The sequence below is a fragment of the Anas platyrhynchos genome, chromosome Z, assembly GCF_047663525.1.
Source record: "Anas platyrhynchos isolate ZD024472 breed Pekin duck chromosome Z, IASCAAS_PekinDuck_T2T, whole genome shotgun sequence".
In the NCBI taxonomy this organism is placed as follows: Eukaryota; Metazoa; Chordata; class Aves; order Anseriformes; family Anatidae; genus Anas; species Anas platyrhynchos.
Genome location: NC_092621.1, coordinates 548,417 through 569,133, shown reverse-complemented (window position 1 = coordinate 569,133; position 20,717 = coordinate 548,417). Strand labels below are relative to the sequence as shown.

At 43.1% G+C, this 20,717-nt stretch overlaps 1 protein-coding gene across 4 annotated transcripts in view; it reads left to right on the top strand.

Moving 5' to 3' along the window:
- The window catches only part of NEDD4L (NEDD4 like E3 ubiquitin protein ligase), a 140,227-nt gene that overhangs the window by 36,908 nt on the left and 82,602 nt on the right, over positions 1-20,717 (top strand). Inside the window, exon 1 of one of the 4 annotated variants that reach the window (XM_027446453.3) lies at positions 16,782-16,939. The exons of the other annotated variants lie outside the window; for them this stretch is intronic. The gene's annotated coding sequence lies outside the window, so the exon portion shown is untranslated. Of the gene's footprint in view, positions 1-16,781; positions 16,940-20,717 lie in introns of those variants that run through there. 4 annotated transcript variants of the gene reach the window in all.

The following is a 20,717-nucleotide window of genomic DNA, read 5'->3' as shown; positions in this document are numbered from 1 at the left end:
TTTTAGGACTCTGGTGCCAAGTGTTGAAGTCCGGATGAACAGACAGACTGTGAATTTTCTTGAACTCTTAGATGTGTTCAGGTGCCACTGCTGCAGTTCTTAAGTATGGTACCTTAAAAGAAAAAGGCAATAAAAACATATTTACCTGTTGAGCCTATGCCACAAGAAGGCTAGTCGTAAGTGCTAATTTAGAAAAGAGTTCAGCATGAACTGTGCTGACCTGGTGCTTTTCTGTTAGGCTGTGGCAGGCCTGGGTTTTATTTCCAGTTGAGTCTTGAATCATCTTGAGTTTTAAACTGGGGACTTCAGGGACAAGGTAAGCTTTTGGAGTACATAAGGCAGGCTCATATGATCGTTTCCCTGTTCATCTTTGTATCCAAAGATGGAGCAAACAGTGGTCTTCGGCCAAAATAACCGCTGTCAAACAAGAAAACTGGCTTTAAATGGTAGTGTGGAAAGATACAAATACAGACACTGTGTGTGTTTTCAAGACTTTTATTTTAAAAGAATTGGTCACAGGTTTAAAAATAAGCTTTTTCCAAATCTAGGCTTGTTGTACAAATAATGATCTAAAGAATCCAATCAGGTAGTAGTAATTGAGAGAGAAGCTGGTTCTGAAGCCAGAAATGATCAGTAAACATTTGTTTTCTGAAGGCTAATAGAGGTTTGACATTCTGTCTCCCCCAGCTGTGAGGAAATTCTTTAATGCAAATGCTCCAACCTATTTACATTTTTTTAAAATTGGTTTGAAATCAATGGTATCCAATTTAGCTCTTATTGAAATTACTCTAATTTCTTAATGTATAAACAAGCCTCCCTGTGGGCTTTCCTGTATCTCTTGAATGATGCTTACAAATTGTTCATTAGCTTGCATATCTAGCTTGAAACTACGTGAAAGCAGCAATTAAAAGTTTAATCAACTTTAATTTTTTGTGAAATTTCCAACAAACGTTCCATTGGTAGCTGTGTGCAGAATATGGTAAGACAAAGCTTTATTTCTTCCCCTAAATGTGCTGTTTAGAAGATCACATTGATAAGGTGACCACAAGCAACAAGAGATGCAGCTCGTGTGTAGATGTACTTGGGCACGCAGTGCTTGCTAAGCAGAGCCTAGGTAGTCCTGCTGGTAGCGGGGCTGGGTCGCACTATCAGAGTACTGCTGCTTGCTCACGGCGTTAGTGTATCCCTTGTGCAATTCCCGTTTGCCACCTACGCCCGCAGTTGGCATTGAGATGCTGCAGTACCAAAGGGAAGGAGAGGAGGAGCAAATCCCAGAGAAGAGATAAGGCTAAGGCACAGAAAAAGCAGGTTTTTTATTATCAATACTAAGCCTAGAATTGTCTTGTGTGCATACTAACTTTGCTTTTTCTTTACCTCGTGTAATTTGGCCTAATAATACTGTTACAGATTGTTCATACTATTGTCAGGTGTCATTCAAAAGAACTCCTAATATTTGCTTAGGTACTGATAAATTGAACTAATATCTTTCAAAATGCAAAACCTTAAAACTAAGTGAAATGTGAACCGAGTCCTGTTTATGTGGCCCTTAATATTTAAGTAGATTAGTCTCAAGCCAGTAGCATTTCCATAAAAGTGAGGAGTTAAAAACGTAAGTTGGGAATATATTTTTAGCTTTGTTTTAAGCAGTTCTCTAGTAAAAGTGAAACTAACGGCGTCACAGCCGTAAGCTTGGTGAAATGCTCGCACTGCTGTGCTGACAAGTGTTCAGGAAGCTTTGTTCTCGGCTAGCATTTCAGTTTGACTTTTCTGTTTGTTTTACTGGCCTTGCATACCTTGCTGAGATACTAACGTTTCATGCTGCTTGAATCTTAAGTACGGTGTAAGTTTCTCCAGGTAGTATCATTCTAACGCAGCTGTCAGGAGCGTGCTGTGGCTAACTGGCCCAGTAACGGGTTTGCTGGGAATCACCTGGAGTTGCTGGTTGACTTTTTGTTTGGGGGAGCTGCAGAAGCATACATAAACGTTTAAACTCGGCAGGAGGATGCAGGAAATTACCAGACATTACAGCCTCACCAAATATTTATTTCCTGTGTACTGTCTGTTTGGGATCCCTGGAAAACAGCAGCGACTGGTGCTAGCTGGGTTTTCTTTGTTGCTGCAGATGCAACCCTCTCCCATCAGTAATTTTCATGAGTACCAAAAGTCAGTTTGAAGGCAATGTGTGACAGTGCAACTCCTGGAACACAGCCACTGGCTAGCTGGTATCTTAGGGGAAAGCAAGCCTCGTGAATTCGTAAGGGCAGAGCGTGCTGCTTGCTGTCGTTGAGGCCTCTGTTAGCAGACTTGGCGAAGGATGAAATAACCGAGAGGGATGTGCTTGGGGCTGCTCTTGTTGGGTGCAAAGAGCCTTGGGGACCAGTTGTGCAGCGGGGTGGAGCAGGGAACAGGGAGAGGGTTTGTCACTTTCTCTCCTGGAAGGCCTCCTGGGGCCCTGGGCTGTGCAGAGGCAGCCGGGGAGGTGCGGGAATGAAGTTCAGAGGCAGCTCCGCGTGGATGAACAGGCTGGGCACTTGAAAATGAGGAGGTAAATTGACCTTCCTTGGGGAACACAGAACCCTTACGGGGAGAGGAAAATGCCTTGTGGTTCCTCCAACCGCAGGTTTGGATGGGGTTGCATTATGCATTCGTCATTGATTTAGCAAAGGGAAAAGTTGTCAGCACCAAAACACACAGCACTATGGCTGGTCGAGGACTTCAGCGCATGCACGTTGCAGCCTGTGCTGTGCCCTGTGGTGGGAGACGCTGGGTTTCTGTGCTGTTCCTGTCCAGCACGTCTGCCTGCAGGCACGTTCTGGGTCATGGACAAACATGGGTTTGGTTTTTTGGGCTCTTTTCATACGTGACACCAAGCTTTAAGGACAAATTCCTGGTCCTGGTAAACACTCTTTTGGGGAGAAAGAAGGCCAAGTGCCTGTGCTAAATATTTTGGATAGTTGCAAACTTCAGAATGAGATTATCCTAAAATCATTTGAAAATGTGTTAAAATTGCAAAGGTGCAGCCCCAGCAGTCAATTGCCTCCGTGTAGTTGTGCAGTCGTTTGCACTGGGGCAGAATGATGAGTTACCGCGTAGCTGTGAAAGATGAACCACAAGGCATACGCTGTGCCCTGCCTTTCAGTAGGCTTTCCTTACAGTTTTTAATCAACTTTACCATTAGAAAACGCCAGCTGTAGGCTTGCAGTCTGAAAGCCATTTCTTGCCTGATTAAATCCAAGGAAAGTCTTACCAGTGTAGAGTGCTAGGGGAAAGTGTTTTTCTTCTGAAACTGCTCTTGGCTTATGAAATCATTTTGATAGTAAATAATGATACATGAAAGTTCAGAAATTCATAGAACCATGATTATCGTTCACAATATATAGTAAATGTTGAATGAAATAGCTGCTGAGTAACCCAAGGTGGTGGTTAAATGAGATGAATTTTATCTAGAGATCTAGTTGATGTAGGCATAAGTGGCTAGTTGGTGTGGATATAACTGGCTTGTTTTATAACCCGTTTGCATTTTGCCCTGCAAAATTGTAAGACTTAGTCTTTGATATATGCCAATGGCTATAGGAATTACAAACTGGAATTTTGTGAATGCTTTGCATGCTTAACTCTGAAAAAAACACTATGCTCTGTGTTGTTCTCTAGTGCATTTGCAAGTATGTATACGTATTTACCACCTGTCATGACTGTATTACATAATTTTATATTTATTTCCTCTTAATTCCCTCTCTAAACTTCTTAAATGCTATGTCTTAATGAATTCAGCTAGTATTTGTATTCTTGTATGCAATTAAGTAACACAAATTATAATGTAATTAATCTTAATTACAGAACATGCTTAACAGATTATTTTCTTTTTACTTGCATACTAGAATGATGCCTTGAGTACTATTGTGACTGAGGCTGCTCTGTGCATTTCACTGCACACAACTACAGTTACTGCCTAGAGAAATTTGTAAAATAAAATGAAATTTCCTCTCCTGAATGCTGCATATGTTTGCATTTTTCTGGAATCTAGCACATTCTTGAGTGACTCAGGCTGACTGCTGAGCACAGTCTGCCCGAGTGGACAACATACATCTCATCTGAAGGTACTTCCAGTGTGGGCTTGGGTTTTGATTGTGGGGTTTACTCAGAATTATAGGAGAGGAATACTATTAATTATAGGCAAGGAGGTGGTCTTTTTCTGCTTTTAGCATGGATTTATGATTCCTAGAAGGTCTGGAGAGCAGCCCCTCGTGTCACTGTATTGAGTAAATAACTTTGTGTTAGGTGGTGGAATAGATCATGGCTATTCATTATCACCAGAGTTTGACCAATCTACTGAATATAATTACTTTTTAGCATTGTTTTTACACTGTGTTAAAACAACATAAGATAAATTATTGCATCACTATGTACTATATATCTTAAATTTAGAATTCATCCACTCCAAAATAAACAAAGAAGAAACACAGTAGTATTGAAAGCAGCACTGGGTTATTTGGCACAGTTGTGGCATGCTTTTTATAAATGCAGTTTCTTCATATACACACACAAATGCTTTCATAGGTAATAAAGGTGAATGCATATGTATAAATAAGAAAAAATGTCTTCTGATTATTATTAATAATTATAGAATTCATACAATTCTGTGGTTGTTGGTTGTGTGAAGTAAGACCCCATGGTGTGGATGTTCTTATTCAACTAAAAGGTTTGGAAGTAAAAAGGGTTGTGTGTATATGGGAAAGGGTATATCTGAATGTGTTACTTGCTGCTGCCTTCTGAATCATGAAGTAAATGAGAACTGGGGCTGTCGGGAAGTTGAGGAAAGTGAAGTGCTTCTCCAATAAAATTAAGAACATTTTTCATTAAGAGGAAGCTGCACTTCTAATGACGTGATAGCCTGTTAAGAGTCCCTCTGGGTTAATTGCTTTTACCTGCTCTTCTCTGAAAAGCCTGCAGCCTGGAAAACACAGGCAAGATGCAAGCCTTTTTCCTTTTCATTTTACCTGGGCCTAGGGTCAGTGATTTAACTAACAGCATTAGCGCTAGGCCCCGCAGGCTCCAGGCACGTGGTGAGCTGTGTTAAATCACATCGTGTGTCCCTATTGAGAAGTCTACCTGAAATGGGGCTGAACTCTAGTTCGTGTGCGTGCTGTTACTGGGGTTTGCGATGAATGTGGAGCACACGTGTCTGTGCCTTGCAGATGATACAGCCAGCAGATGGCTACCTTCTAGCCTGTCCGCTACCGCTATTTCCAGTCCAATGGAGGTTATGCTCTTCTAGCTAATGGGAAGATTCCTGTCACAGCTATGCCCCTGGAGGTCCTAGCAAGTCTGCTACGTTGGATTGAGTTTTAAAAACAGCCTATTTTCTGCCTCTTATTTCTACTCTAGCAGGAGATAAATCAATTGAAGTGAGTTGCTCTCAAAAATTAACCAAGCTTTTTTTTTTTTTTTAAATAACCTGGCTCCTCTTGAGCTGACTCCTTAGTGCACAGTCATACAGCCCTTCCCAGCCATTATCCTAGTATGCAGCAAAGCTCCCTCTGGTGGCTAGTTTAATAAACAGCTTAAAAAGAAATCTTAACTCTTATTTTCTTTAAAGTGATCTACTCTATGTAAACATAGATGAAATTTGAACTCTTAAATTGATTTTGTGTAGGGCTTAAAATATTATTTTGGCATCAACCATTAGTCAGAAATTTTACCCAGTAAAATGTGAAATTAGCCAGATTCATAGAAGTAGCTTTTGGAGGAATGTTTCAGAAGCACAAGATGGCATGTGCCAAAGTGAAAGTACGGGGTACGTGCTCTCAAGGCGTTCCTGGGGATGAAGCAAAGCAAAGGAGTTTTGTGCTGCAAACTTTTCAAATGCCTGAATTCAACAAAGCCACTTGACTAGGTGGCAGTTGCTCAAGTAGGATAGAGTTCAGAGTGCATTTCTTTCCTTTTTCTAATTGGGGGAAAAGAAAAAAAGTACAGAAAACCACTTTCCTTCTGCTGGTGTAATGCACTGAGAAATGTGATGTTCAGAGCAGCACAAGTCTTCCACTTGAGTTTTGTGCAGTGCCGTTGATCAGTAAAAGTCTTTAGTCTTACCCAACGAGTGCTATGCTTGCTCTGTACCATTGCTTTGTGCACAGTGCAGCTATTTAATTTTCTCACTTGCTACATTTCAATGGAGCACCAGGCAATTCAGGTTGAATTTCACTGGAAAATCTCCGTGTTTTGGTACTTAACGAAAATAAGCATCAAATGAGACTTCTTATTGTTGTGAACTCAAAATGAGTGCTTCAGCAGGCATGGGGATGAAACTGATGATTTCCTGTCAGCACTGTCTTTTCTTATTTTTTTTTTTTTAATGACAAATGATTCAACACTTCTGAATCACTGTGCCTGCTAGGGTATTGTGTGGGGCAAGGAGGGAGGAAGAGTTTGCTGGCATTACTTTCATTGGTATGGAGCTGTCACTCAGAAAAACTGTAAGCACTTCTAGTGTCGTGGAAATAAACATGTTATTTACCAGGCAGGGGAAGGGAAAGAAAGCAGTTGAGAGCCTCACCAAATCTAGGCCAAGCTGTGCTTTGGAGCGCAAAGGAATAAAACCGAATAAGTTAATTCAGAGGCTGACGGTAAAGCACTAGATGGTGAGGGTGTCCTGAAGGAAGAAGCACCTTTGACAAGATAGCATCTGTACTAGTTAACTGAAGTAAGATTTGGTCACCAATTTTTATTTCTTAAACAAAGCTGCACAGAAATGTTTTTTCCTAGGGGTGTGTAGGTGGACATTCAGCAGAGCTGATGTCTGCAATGCTGATAGTCTAAGGCTGCTGTCTGACACCTCTTGAAAGCAGGACGACTGCTCCAGGTGCCAAGCAGAACAGCAATGATTGTTGGGGAAGAGGTAAATCATTAAATTTGTTAGAATACGTGTGAAAAGCAGGCTAAAACGTGAAGAATTGTCTGAGTCTTCTCTATTTTCCATCAGAGGAGGTGGCAAAGTCCAACAAAAGAATTAAGGTTGGGAGTGGGGGCACGTGGTTTATCGGTGTATTTATTAAATTGGCTCAGTGGCTTTTGGTTTACAGGGGGAGGCTTCCCACAGCAGGGATGTGCGGTGTGCCAGGGCAGGTGGGTGTTGTGCTGTAGCTGGCCTCTGTGTGAAGGTTGAGAAAAGTGTGCGAGGAGCAGGCCACGTCGCATCTGGCTGATTTCTTGCTAGCTGGCAGCAGAGGGCACCAGAGAATTTCCTCAACTTTTACCACTAGCTGGTACTCTGGGTTTAGTGGAAATTTGGCTTCCCTGTTTTTTTCACCCACATCAGCTCTTGGATCTACTGGCACTCCTGCCAGTATTTGGTCCAACGATTCCTTGTGACACCTAACTCTGGGTCCTTGGAAATTGCTGGGGGCAGTGTGTGCTAAAGATGCACCACGTGAGAGAAGTAGCAAAGAGGATTTATTCTGCAGAGTTTTTGTTGCTGTTTATAAAGTAGAAAACATGACTTGTGTGAACTGTTATAAAACACCCTTTATTTGTGGGTGGCAAATTATATTTGTTTACAGAGCAACTTGTTTTTCTTTTCCTTCACATTCCTTCAGCAGGAATGTGTGCTGGACAGAAATAGATTATGGATGCAGTAACTCATTAAGAACATTGGAATTGTAAAATAAAAATAGCATTACTGATTCCAGTTTTTTGGAAGGCTTATTAAAACAAGCATAAATAATAATTTGTAAAGTTCTTACAAGTCGATTCTCATGGCTTATTTTCCACTTGATTCTGCAAGTGCCTCTGAAGATGGTTGCAGCTTTGGGCAGGTACAGATATAATCACTGTCGTGTCTGCATCACATCATGTATCGAGTAAAATGTGTAATAGGAAATGGGAATGACATCACTTTCAGTAGACAGATTGTCAATAGGTGGACGTTACTTGGCAGTAAGCTTTGGCTGAGAAATTACAGTGTAAGCTGATAACTGTTCCACTTAGATGCTCTATCTTTGTGTGAGGTGTTTAGACCTCACTTTGATTAAGCTTGGCGTAAGCTCTTTGTGCATGAAAAGAGTTGCTAGAGAACAGGTAAATGCTGCAATTTTGCCTCTTTGCTCTTTGTCCAATAATTGCCATCTGTCTGTGCCTAAGCCTGTGGAGTGTCACTGAGTGCAAACTCAGGACAGTTTCAGTAGTGGCTGCTGTGGCCCCATTTCCTGATGGTTGTGCCCTCATGGTGACAGCATCTGCTCGCTTGTGGAAGGGCCACAGCACTGTGTCTTGGTTCGGGGAGGCAGTTTGGTTGAAAATGAGCCTATGATTAAAGCTGTGTGGTAGCTTGCAGATACAGAACATGCTGTGGCTGCAGGAAGAAGAGGAGAACCATGGCCTGCAGCTGCGTGCGGAGATGTGTAGCTGTGGGTGAGGAGGTGAGCTGATGTTGGTTATTGGGAGCCGGCATCTCGCACAGATGGACAATTGGAGACATCCTGCAGTATTGTGCTGGCTGTCAGAGTGCCCCTTGGTGGGGCAACCGCTGCCTTCCTGCACCCACTGCATGGCAGACTCATAGCACCCTGCCCGGGGCCAGGCAGCGACTGCTGGAGTCAGGAGAGTGGGCTGGGGGCAGGCAGCCCCTGGGGAACACGGCTCGGCCAGGGTTGGGGCTGTGCTAAAGGCAGGGGAGCTGCTCAGGTAGAAGTACATAAGATGTTAGGGGCAGCGTGGGCCCTTGCAGTGTAGGCTGATGTGGAGAGAAGAAAGCAGAGAGGAATACAGGCACTTGCAAAAATAGCACTAGCATTATTTCAGATTTCTTTGTAAGTAACTGGAGCAGGTATAACTTGGTGGTTTGTTTGTATTATGCAATTTTGCTGCTGGCTAACACAGTTTCTATTGCTGTAAGTGCTTCTGGTGCACGGTAAAATACAGCAAATTCTACATGCATTTGTCCTTGTTAGTGAACTAAAGAACTGAGGAGTTTCCCTCTGCACTTCCACATTGGAAGTCCTGATGCAGGCTTAAGATTTGCAGAGGATGGACTTCAGTCAAGACAACTTCATACAGAAAGCTTCGTGTATCCCAGTTTCTTTTAAGGCATTAAAAAAAAAAAAAGGATGTAAATGCATCTCAGCCTGTGCTAACTTGTGAGCTCTGTTTTTGGACTAGTTTTTAAAATAATACCTTAATGAGCTTATGTATGTGTGACATGCAATTCATTGTTTCATGCCTGCCAGTGCTACCTGAGACAAGGAAAAGCCTCTGTCCACGTGTTAGGAGGTAATAAATCATGGACTAGTCTTCTGCATTGATTTATTTGCTGAAGGTTTAGCCAGGATGCTGTTACTACTTACTCATTTCACTGTTTCTGCCTTGGAAGGCTCCTGGGCTGCAGCTTTGGTGTTGGGGCACAGAAGGCAGCCCCTTGCTGCTCTCTTTGCACGGGCAGGGGCTGGAGGTACTGAGGGCAGTGGGTGCCAGCACACAGACCAGCAGGGAAACTGCAGCTAGCTGTAGCTGCCTGCTTTCATGAAGATGAGCCCTGGCTTGCGGCTCTGTGAGAGGCTGTGGGCCCAGCCCTCCCTTAGCCCAAGTAACCGTGCCGTGTTTCCTAATGCCAGTGAGCGTGCATGGTTGCTGCTTGTGTGTTTGCTTTTGGGTGTTGCTTGAGTGGCACAGCTGCTGCTCCATCTTGCTTTGAAGCCTGTTCATTTATTTTTTTTTCCTTAGGGCAATCATGTATTATTACTTACTCTGTAGATACTGTTCCAGTACTGGGGGGGGAAGAAAGAGATGTGCTCTCTCAGCCAGAAGCTTTATTTTGGACACACTGCCAAGAAACAGCTAGTCTGTCTGTATTCTTAGGGCTTTGCTATGAAATCATTGTTGGGTAAGTTAGGGACAGGGTGGCAGCCGTAACTTTCAGTTCCCTTTTTTAGTTCTTATTAGAGCCACAAAGTGTGTGAGTGTGCCTGCGCAGAGCCCTCGTGACTGGGTATAGCACTCATACCTAAGGAGGGGGTGGGAAAGCATGGGAAAAGTACAGCTTCCTTTTTCTTTTCCCTACCCTAGCTAAAATAAAACTATCCTGGGTTAGATGTTGGTTGTCTTTTCTAAGTGGCTGTTCTATGGGATTACTGCTTTCTGGGCCACAGAAATGCAATGTGCTGGTGTTCTTGTTCTGGGAAGTAGATAGAAAATGCCCTTGAGCTGTTTTACCATTAAAAGGTAAATTAGAAGATGATTCAATAACATCTGTCAAGAAACTTAGTACTAAATTTTCAGCTGTATAGCAGAAGTAAAAGATCCTGAGTGGGTAAGGGAGGTTTGGTTTTCCTATGCTGTTTGGTACCTCTCCAAACTGTATGAAGACGTTTGCAATTTTGGGATCCTCAGTAAAGAGCCTTGAAACAGATACATAAAAAGCGTTGCTCTAGAACTATTATTTTGTGAATAGATATATAATATTCTATTTTAATTGAAAATGAATGAATAAACTGTTGTGGAAATAGATCAATAAATAATACAATGCAATTAAGCATTACTTTTTTTTTCTTTAAGTCAGTGGTAGTATTAAAGTGTTGCTGGCATTTCTGGTAAGGCTTCATATCTTATATCTGTGCTTGTATATTTCACCAAAGAAATGAGCATAGGCTAAAGCACAAAGAATTTCCTTAGAGTTTAACTGGGCTTCAATTTCAGTTAGAAGCTTGTTTCCCTTAACTTTGGTTTTGAAGAACCCACTTCCTATTTTACAACCCAGGGCCAAGGCTGGTTTTCAGGAGCCGTGACTAGGTCACTAACTGGCAGAAAGCTACCTGCGTGCTTTTGGGGTGCTAGATAGGCAAGAAGACTTGTTCTGTTGAGTGTGGCACATGGGGCCAGCTCGTGGTGGCGTCTGCCAGCTGCCGGAGCTGACACAAACTAGAGTTTGCATCTGTGCAGCTTGGAGTGCAGAAACAGTTTACATCTGTCTGCAAAAGCAACATGAATATAGCCATAAAATGCTGTGGAATACAAAGTACTCTACAAAAGCTGTATTTTGAACATGTCCGTGCATTGGTGCCCATGCATGGGCAGCGGGACTGCAGGGGCCTGCGTGAGGGAGGCCGGGCCTGCCCCGGGCCTGTTCTGGCCCCCCCAGCGGCACGGAGCTGAGCCCGGCAGCCAGGCCGCTGGGTCTGAGGGGCAGAAATGCTGGATGGGCAGAAGGCTGAGGAGAAAAGTGTGAGAGGGAGGTCTGCAAGTACCAAGGTCAGAGGAGAAGCACAGAAAATCACTGTTTTCTATCAGTGTCTTGGTTAGCTAATTGCAAAATGTGGAAAAATACCAGCCTTCGGTTTCCATGGGTGTTGGGGGAGGGCAGGATTAATGCTTGTGAAATACTCGGATACCATGGAAATTGGAGCCTGAGAAAAGGCTACGGGGAAATTAATTGTCTAGCCTCCAGAACAGGGCTAAACATCACATAAAATGAGCTGCTGGGGTGAGATAGAAAACGTGGCTTCGTGTCACACACAAAGGCGCAGGAGCCACGCGGCCTGGCCGTACTGAGGCGTGAGGGAGCGCGGAGCTGCGCGGGCAGCAGTTGGGGTTCAGCTGCTTTGTGGGCATAGCAGCACGTTTACTGCAGCTTCTGGTTCCTTTCTGTGGTAAAAGGAAGAGAGTTCTGATCTGTTTTTAACTGGACTGCTCGTCAGAAATGCATGTCTGAAAATGAAGGTGAGGGTTTGCAGCCTAAACTGGGCCCACCTGGGACAGGCAGACCTTGCAGGCTGCTGGGAAGGCACTGTTAGTGTTTTGCACTCCCCATTCTTACTACTTTTCTACAGTGTGTGATTTTTTTCTTTTATTTTAAAATTGACTTGAGGGTTGGAGATGTGCAGCCCTGATTTTAGTTGAAGCAGAAGTAGGCTAGTGCTTGGGAAAGACTTTGGAAATGCTTTTCTTACAGGCTGAGGTTGTCGACCCGACTTGCTCTAGTACAGGTGTCCCTTGCTGAAGCTGAAGGTCTTGGGCTCAGGTTTGACAAAAGCAATGCACGTGGCTATGGTAAGGGTACCAGTGGTCGGGCATCTCACCTGGCAGAGCTCCTGGTCACAAGACCTTGCAGTTTGGCTGGCAGGTGTAATGCAAGGGCAACTGGAACTGCAATCAAAGCCGCTCATTTGAATAAGGAATTTCTCATTTATGCAGGTGATGTCAGTTACTGGGTGCCCCTTCCTGGCTGACCTGTGCTGTGGTCTGTGTAGGGCTTGCTCTGTGGTGGAAATGCAGCTTCATGTGGTGGACTGGAGCTGGCTACCCTCCTCTGAGTATTGAGGGAGGCTGTGGAAAGTGAGGCAGGCTTGTGGTGTGGGTCTGAGGGAAGGATGGTCCTAACGCAGTTGTTAGGGCTGGGTTGTACTGAGTTCCACAGGCATGGTAGTCAGGGTTGCACTCAGTTGTTTAGCAGTTAATTCCTTTTTAATTAAGTAGATTGCCTTTGGTGCCCACAAATACTGGTTTCTGGGAACTTTTGGCAACTTATGGATCCTGTCCACTCTAGATGTAGAAAACAATTTAATTGAACTGCAGTCTGAAAGGCAATTTAATTAAACTGCAGTCTTGCGAGCCATCTTCTGAGCAAATGCATCAGATAGATAGCAAATGCATGCTGTCTTCAAGTCATAGCTGTGTCTGCACCAGGACAAAAAAAAAAAATCTTCAGATAGGGATAAGTTCTGTTCAAGAGCGTTTGTCTCCTGTATTACAGAGAGAAAGCCCTTAGGAAGCAGCTGCTCAGTCAGTCAGAAGTTCAGACTTATCTCATACTGTTGGGTGAGGAGTAATGTGGCATTTCTTAGCAGTAATGAATGAAATTTTGTTGCTCAACAATTAGCACGTGACATGTGTCTTCAGGTGGGTGGGGGCTTTTATGCCATTGTAGAGACACATCCTTCAAAATTCATTGTAGGCGAGCCTACAGTAGTGACCAGGAGAACGTGCTGACCCTGGTGATGACCAAGTCTTGAAATGTCACATGGAAGAAAATGAATTCAGGTGTTTCAAGGAGAAACAACAGAGTTAGACATCTACATATCAGCTGAGAGAAGGGATGTGGGGGGAGCCCTTTTGGATAACGTTCATGGTGTGTAGATCTGGCCTTCTGCTTACAAACAGCTTTAGAAGTTTGTGGTGTTCAATGAACGTGTGGTGTGACTGAGCAAGGCTGGCCAGCGCCAGCAGAGGCTGTGCCTGCATGTCACTGCCTAACCTGTAGGATGTCGGTGACCACAGCTCACTGGAAACAATGGAGGCAAGTTGCCTGCTCTGAGTTAGCATTGCCTGCATTTTTCATGCAATTGTTGACAGAGTAATCATCGGGGAATTTGATTCATTAAACCCAACCCTTGTCGCCAAGTCCCCCTCCTGTTGTAAAGGTCAATGGTTCAAGACTGTTAATGTTAGTGCTTTTGTACAGAGCTTGCCATCTCCTGTACGTGGGATAAATAGTGAGAAACTTTTACCTCTGCCACTTTCCTTACAATTTAACTATAATGGAAATGTCATTTATTTTGTGAATTCTTAGCTTACATCTCCATCTATGACCTCTGTGGCTGTTGAAAGTCAAGGTTTAGAATGTGTTGTGTGTTGTATAGTGTAGAGAACTATTTTTTTTTCTCCTGTATTACACTGTCGTTTGTCCAGTATTCATAGAATCATTCAGCATGCTACATCTGACAGCTCTGATTTGTTAGTAATTTGCCTCCTTTGATTGTCTTGAATGTTTTATCTTATTTCACATTCTAATGATTTGGCTTATACCATGATTCTGTAGAGTAATACTGTTTTGTTTAACACTGTGAGGGACAGCAACTCCAGGCTGATTAGCAGCTTCAGCACAGTTGATCTTTTCGTTGACACTATTCTACAAGGAGAACTGTGTTGTGGAAGGAAAATAATTGCTTCTCCAACCTCTTATTTTCTTTTATTAACCAAGAAATGTATTAGTTGTGTCAGCTGGGAGTGGGCTGAAGGGGAGAGTAATGGATCTGTCTGAGGACGGGCGATGTGAGCCCATTGTTCGTTGTTGTTGGGTAAATTCCGCACATATTCAAGTAGCTGCTTGGCGCTGGGAGTGTCCTGGAAACGTGACAGCAGGAGGATTCACCGCAGAGGTGGCACCGTGGAGGTGATGATGAACAGGCACGGTGAGGTGTACCAAGATACCTGAGGCAGCATAGAAGAATTACAGGTTTGTAAACGTATGTGTTTGTGCGAGAGACTAGCAGACCTCTCCTGTTGGAATTCAGAGGAGCTCACCCCTTTCTGTAACTTCTGTGGTAAATGTTTGTAGCTATGGTGGCTGTGCTGGCAGGCACCAGTCGGGGTGTGAAGTGCGGCGTGTTGCTGGTCCCTTAAGTCTGTTGTAGCATTAGGGTAGCTCAGCAGCCTGCTGGCCCCTGCACCTTCTGATCAGAGATCTTTTAGGAAAGAAGCTGGCAAGCATGTCTGGCCTGTAGCAAGCATGTGGTAGCACTTTGAGACGGTGTAGGACATTGTGGCAGTGCGTGGTGCTTTTACTTTTCTAGACTGTTAACTGTATCCTGTTTTCACTAAACATAGCCTGCTGTGGGGCATTCAAAAAGTGGCTTTCTTCATCAGCAAGCTTCGTATTGCTTCCATCTATACAAAACAAAAAACACCTGAGAGTTACGTAGGGCTCTCCAGGCAGAAGCATGTGGTGCACTGAGATGGGACTGTGGCACATCGTCTGGATAAGCAATTTCCTGTGTTGTTTTCTTCTTTCTTTAACCTCTGATACTGTTTCCCAGACAGTGTACTAGGTTTGAATGGTGCTGAAAAAGAGGAACAGTCACTGAAACCTGTTTGCTCTTGGCAAAGCCTTTGTTCTCCATCCCCTTCCCATACAAAAAAAAAAAAAAAAAAAAGCTGGAAGAGAGCCCTGTCACCTTCACTGCATGTCTTCCTCCATGCCTGTGAGGGCATTGCTTCTTTCCTAGTGGCGTGTTGCAGGATAAGGCTCACTGAATGTACTTAGATAAAAGCCAGCTCCATATTTTTCCCTGGAAACCTCATGCTGACAGCCTATCCTGAGATTCCGATTATTATGTTAAGTCTGTGAATTTTGTTTTTTCATCTGAGGTGGTTGAAAGTCTGGCTTTTACAGTGGTGTCTCTGAGCTAGTTCAACCTGCGTTAGCAAGAAAATAACGTGCTTCTCAGAGGCTGCAATTTTATCTCTAACTAGAGATTAACATCAGACTTCAGGCGAGAGGATTCCGAAGTTTTTGAAGTAATTAGCCGATTACTGTTATTATCCACATGACCAACTTGGTCCCTTTTGAACCTGTCTAATTCCCTAACCCGCAGCGAATCCCACAGGCTAATTACGTGCTTCCTGTGCTTTCTGGCTTTTACTTTCATCCAACGTCATTCTGCTCCATGTCGGGTTCACGAGATCTGCTTGCAGCAGCCAAGGGCACGGGGCTTGTGAGGCTGATGGAAGAGCTGACGACCTCGTGGGTGAGCCTGGCTTTCTGGTTGTTAGAAGCCAATTTATGTTTACGTGAGATGACGATTTACATTTACAGTTGCTTCTCTTGAAGAGTGTTCACTGTTGTATATGGCATGACGTATGCAGTTTTTCTGACCTATTTGAAGACTTGAATCTTCAAAGGTGTCCTGTTCTTGCTCATACCACTCTTTCTGCTGCTGAGCAGAAAGCCTGGTGAAGACAGCGAACAATCCTCTTCAGTTTGGTCCTGCAAAACGCCTCATCTTGTCCCATCCAACACAATGGGGTGGTGGCAGTGGGACTGCATGGGCTGGTAAGGCGAGACCAGCAGTTCTGAGCCCTGCACAACACGCTGAGGATACACGTCCAGCCTTCCTCTGCCCTAGCTCACTGCTTGCTCCTTTCTGCTGGCCAGCACAGGTATTTCTGAGGCTCTGTGGTGAACTGCATGAAGGACCTAATCTGGGTTTACAACAGCCTGGACTGAGGGACAGAAAGCTTTAACCCACATTTCTCTCCGTCTGTTCCATCTCTGTGATGTTCCTGTTTGTTGACAGAAGAGGAGATGGCACAGGGCTGGGAACATGCCATGGGAGGAGCCAGCCTCCTCTAGCAGCAGCACTCAATTAGGTCATTTAAAGTGGCTCCGAAATTGTGGCCTCTCTTGTCCGGTTGTGTAAAGCCAGAAAAGCCTGTTCCTCAGCACTACCAGCGTGTGCTATTCGCTGCTACAGATGCTGCCTAGAATTCCTGTGAACTTCTCTTTTCCAAAAGCCGGGTGCTACTGAATTTATTTTTTTCTGCTGGATTTTTGGACTTGGTGAGATGTTTTGGTGGGGTGGAACATCATAGGAAGAATTCAGATCAAGACTGAGGTATGCAGGCTCTCCCTTAGAGCATTCATTTACCTTTGGCTTGCAATTATGAAAAATGGCCTCAAGGAAAAGGAAGAAATACATGTGTTTACGCTTCTATCTTTTTTACAAGGCCAAAAGATACATTTTTTGAGATGTGTTTAGAAAACTCAACTCATGCTCTGGGAGTTTTTCAGTTCAGGAAAAATGCAAAATGAATCTGGTCTTGTTACTCTTTACCAGAACACAGCATTCTCAAGTAACGTCCAGGGAAGGTGGAGACACTGTAGGTGGAGTTTGCTATACAGTTTTAACTCCCTTTTTCACCCACAGGCACTTCTTTGCAGCTGTCTATGATGTGAGTCATCATTATCTCTAGCAGCTCTTTGAATAAAGCCTTGCTAAATTTCTTGTAGTGCCAGATGAGGTGTCAGCCTTTCTTTGGAAAATAATAATAATAACATAAAAAAGGAAAGATGTGAGGCCTATAAAATGACTCTGGGATTTAGTACGAAGAGGTGAGATTTTTAGGATGTTTGGACACAATGGATTGCAAGTTTGTCTCTTTGGTGAAAGATAAGGTAAGGATTTCTGTTCCTTCTGAAAAACATTTCTTTATTTTAGTGCAAGTAGTCACTTCTGGCTTTGCTTTAGTCACAGTACATGTGAACATTGTGTGACTGTGAGGGGGAAAAGCTGCTTCATTTCTCTTTTAGAAGAACTCTTAATACATTTTAAATGGTATGGACAGGAAGACAAACCCCTAAAAGCTCATCCTAAAGGAAAAAAAAAAAAAAAAAAACAGACAATACACTCTGAAACATTCTAGTTATTTTCTGTATGGTTTTATTGTATTTCTCACTTAAAGTGACAAGAATAGGGAAACTTGTCAATGGTTATTGAGATAAAAATAATAGAGACTGTAAAAGTTATTTGTCTTGTAACATTCAGTTTTTACTACTCTTCATAAAACTTTGTTAGAAGTATTTATTTCCTATCTTAACCTTAATAATGCATATTTTGAACTTTGTTTCCATCATCCCTTTGAAACACCAGGCAAAACTTTAATCTTTTAAAATCAGTGATTACTTTCTAACCTGCACTAAGTGCTTGTGTGCACAGAGTTGTCTCTTAAGTATTTTTAATGATTTTGTAAAACATTTTTCAAGGAACTTCCTCTTGCCAAATACAATCTGCATTCTGTCCTGCTGTTAATTACTGTTCATTACTCCCATAAGCTTATGGAGACTCACTGAGATGGATAGTTTTGAAGAGTGTATTTTGCTGACCTGAATTTGTAAATTATTTCTGAAGGTATATTGGCCGTACAAGTGTATCTCTAATAGTACATGTAGACTGCAATCTACAAAAAAATCTCAGTATGAAACTCAGTCCAAAGTTTGCTTTCCCCTGAGTAACTGGGCTGATTGTTTTTATGCTGGTACTCACATTTTCTAGAGTTTACAAAATCCCGGTGAAAATGAATATCACCCCTTTTTGAAGACTGGGCAGACAGATAAGTATGTAAAACCAAATGAAAACAACAGCAGAACCTGACAGGTGAGTTCTTGCAGGTTTAGTTGTGCTGGCGTCCCTTCCCCATACCTGGACGTTTGGCCTGGCCTGTCTTTACTCCATCATGCCTGGAAAGTGGCAGACTGGCTCTGTTGCTCCACTTAGGGAGGGGATAAGCACAGCAGACTGCAGAGCTCTCCAGTTGTGGTGCAATAGTATAGGATATTAACCGTTTCAAATGCATTCTGCTTTTGCTTTTTCTTTCAAATTTGGCAGAGGTCAAGTTAAATTGGGCTTCTGTCCCCAGTGTCCCTCAGGTGGGGTATGGTCAGGCGTGCTTTGTGGAGCCAGAGGTTGCGGTGGCTGCCCTGCTGCAGCAGAGAGGCTGCCCGAGGGCTTTTGAGGCTACAGCCAGCTGCAGGCAGGCAGGGTGATGGCCGCTTCCTTCTCCCTGCAGAAGGGGTGCGAGTGATTCTTTTGTAGAGTCTCGAAGTTAAAGCTAAACGGTGGAAGCAGATCTGCCTCCTGCATGTCAATTGTTAGACCTTGTGCTATGGGAAGGTGATGAGCTGAAGCCCGCAGATGTACTCAGTATAAATCTAAAGTCAATAGTTTTGGGAATGTTAAAACATTCAGCTTGGCATTAGACAGGAACAGAGTGGCATGTGCCTTAAGTGGCTCACAAAGGGTTTTATGGTATCCCTCCACCACGGGGCACTAGGGACAGTACAGGTAGGTTAGATTGGGTAAATGGGGAGGAGGAAAGGTTGGATGAAAGCTGACCAATAGCCAGGTGGAGGTTCCCTTAAAATTATGGAAATAATTGAATTTGGATATGGCTTCAAGAAAAAGCATTCTCTGCCTTCATGTTTGAAGATGTTAGTACTTTTCTAGACAGAATCATGTCAGCTGTTGATTAGTTCCTTTCGTGTGTGTGAAACAGAGGTGGGAAAGGGTTGCCCCAGTAGGAATGCATATGCATTTCTCACAGAAGCAAAATTGTCATTTCAGGCAAGACTTGTCTCCTTTGAAGTAATACAGCTGTTCTGAAATGTGAAGTTTGCCTTCATGTGAGAAGCTTGGCGTGCATGCACTTGCATAACAAGTGGTACTAAATCTTGTACTTTGGGAGGCGTTTTCATATGTAAAAATAAAAATGGAGCAGTGCAGGGCTTAGTTGTTTCATTGTTCTTCCACGTATGCGTGTGCTCTCTACCCCCTTCTTTTATGGCTTAAAATAAATAAATAATAAATTGGATCATTGTCAGAGGATGCTTTAAGACCTGCTTTCAAATCTGGTTCAAGAATATATAGTAAATATAATTCCAGACTCAAGTAAACAAATAAGAAACTGTTTATGGGCTCCAGTATTACAGTACTCTGAAATAACATAGTTTTTAAAAAGGTGTAGGTCTGTTTGCTCTTTTATTGCAGAGATTTTTTTTTTTAACAAATCAGTGCTTTGTTGTCCTCCCCAATAAGAAGAGCTGTAAGGTTGCCTTTTGAAGCTGCAGATCTAATGAAGGCTCTAGAATTGCTTAAGCTTTAAGAAAATAATAAATACTGAGTTGGTAAAAAGATGACAAGTGGGTAATTCTGAATATGTGAGGCATTTCAGAAGGTCAGGAAAAGGATTTATTAAGACCTCAAAGTTTTTATGGCTGTTGTTCTGCCAAACCCACTTTGCGCTGCCTTGTGATTATGATTAGCGGAACGTTTCTTATTAACAGAACTCTCTTAGGATTCCAGTTTATTCTCCAAAGAACTGTGATCAGCTCCACAGTGCTGCTAATCTGGGCAGGTATTGATGTTTTCTGTAGGTTTGGGCAAATCATGTCAAGATGGCTAAGATTGTAATTAATGAGTTTGGGATTTTGTAAGGAGGAGCGTTATAGATAGGTGTTCAAGAAATCAACTCCCATTCATCTCCCGTCACTAGTGAGATAATGACTGGGCTCAGTTCTCTCAGCTCTCTCTCAAAAAATTGCTTCTCCCATGTCAAGAAGCATCCTCGCGGACACAGAGGGTATCACAGCACTACTTTGTTCCGTTAATCGTAGCTTTATTATGCCCAGCTGCTACAATCGGGTCATCTCTGTGATGGCAGCCTCCTGGTCACAGTGACCTTGCATTGTGTGGCTTTCTGTGTCAGCCTGCCACCTTCCTTTGTTGGCGTCCCTGGCGTTGCGCTCCTGTCTGACAGCCAGCCAGTGTCGGGGCAGCAGGGGCAGGCCGTGAGGAACTGCCATCTGCGTCGTCCCTGGGCTCCAGGCTTCTGTCCTGGTTCCTATATCCACTTTCAGTTATTACAGTAATGCTACTAGAATGCTGCTGTACGTTTTCACTTACATATCAGCTGCTTTAACAGCTTTCCAGAAGTCCATGATTTTTTTCTATTTATCACATGGCAGGCTTCGTTACGATTGCCTTCTTAATACCAGCACTGCTTTAGATAAAAACTCATGCAGGTTAAGTTCTCGGCTTGTAGTTTTCTACCTGAATTATTTTGCTGAGCTTCTGCATTTGATGTTCTGCCCTCTTCTCAACACAAAACCAGTACTTTGGCTGAAAACTGTTTCTATGGCAAGTTTTCTAAGCAAATTGCAAAACTATTATTAGTTCAAACATTTGTCAGGTACATGATGTCATCTGCACGATTTAAAGGGCTTAATTCTACTCACCCAGTGTCATGCTCTTAAATTTATCTAGCACTCAGTTTTAAAACCTGATGCAAATCAGCAGTGATTCAAGCCGGAGACTGATGCTGACAAGGAACTGTGGAATGACTTGCCTCATTTGCTACTTATTTTTAGAGCACAATAAAAGTACTCATAAATCACTTCT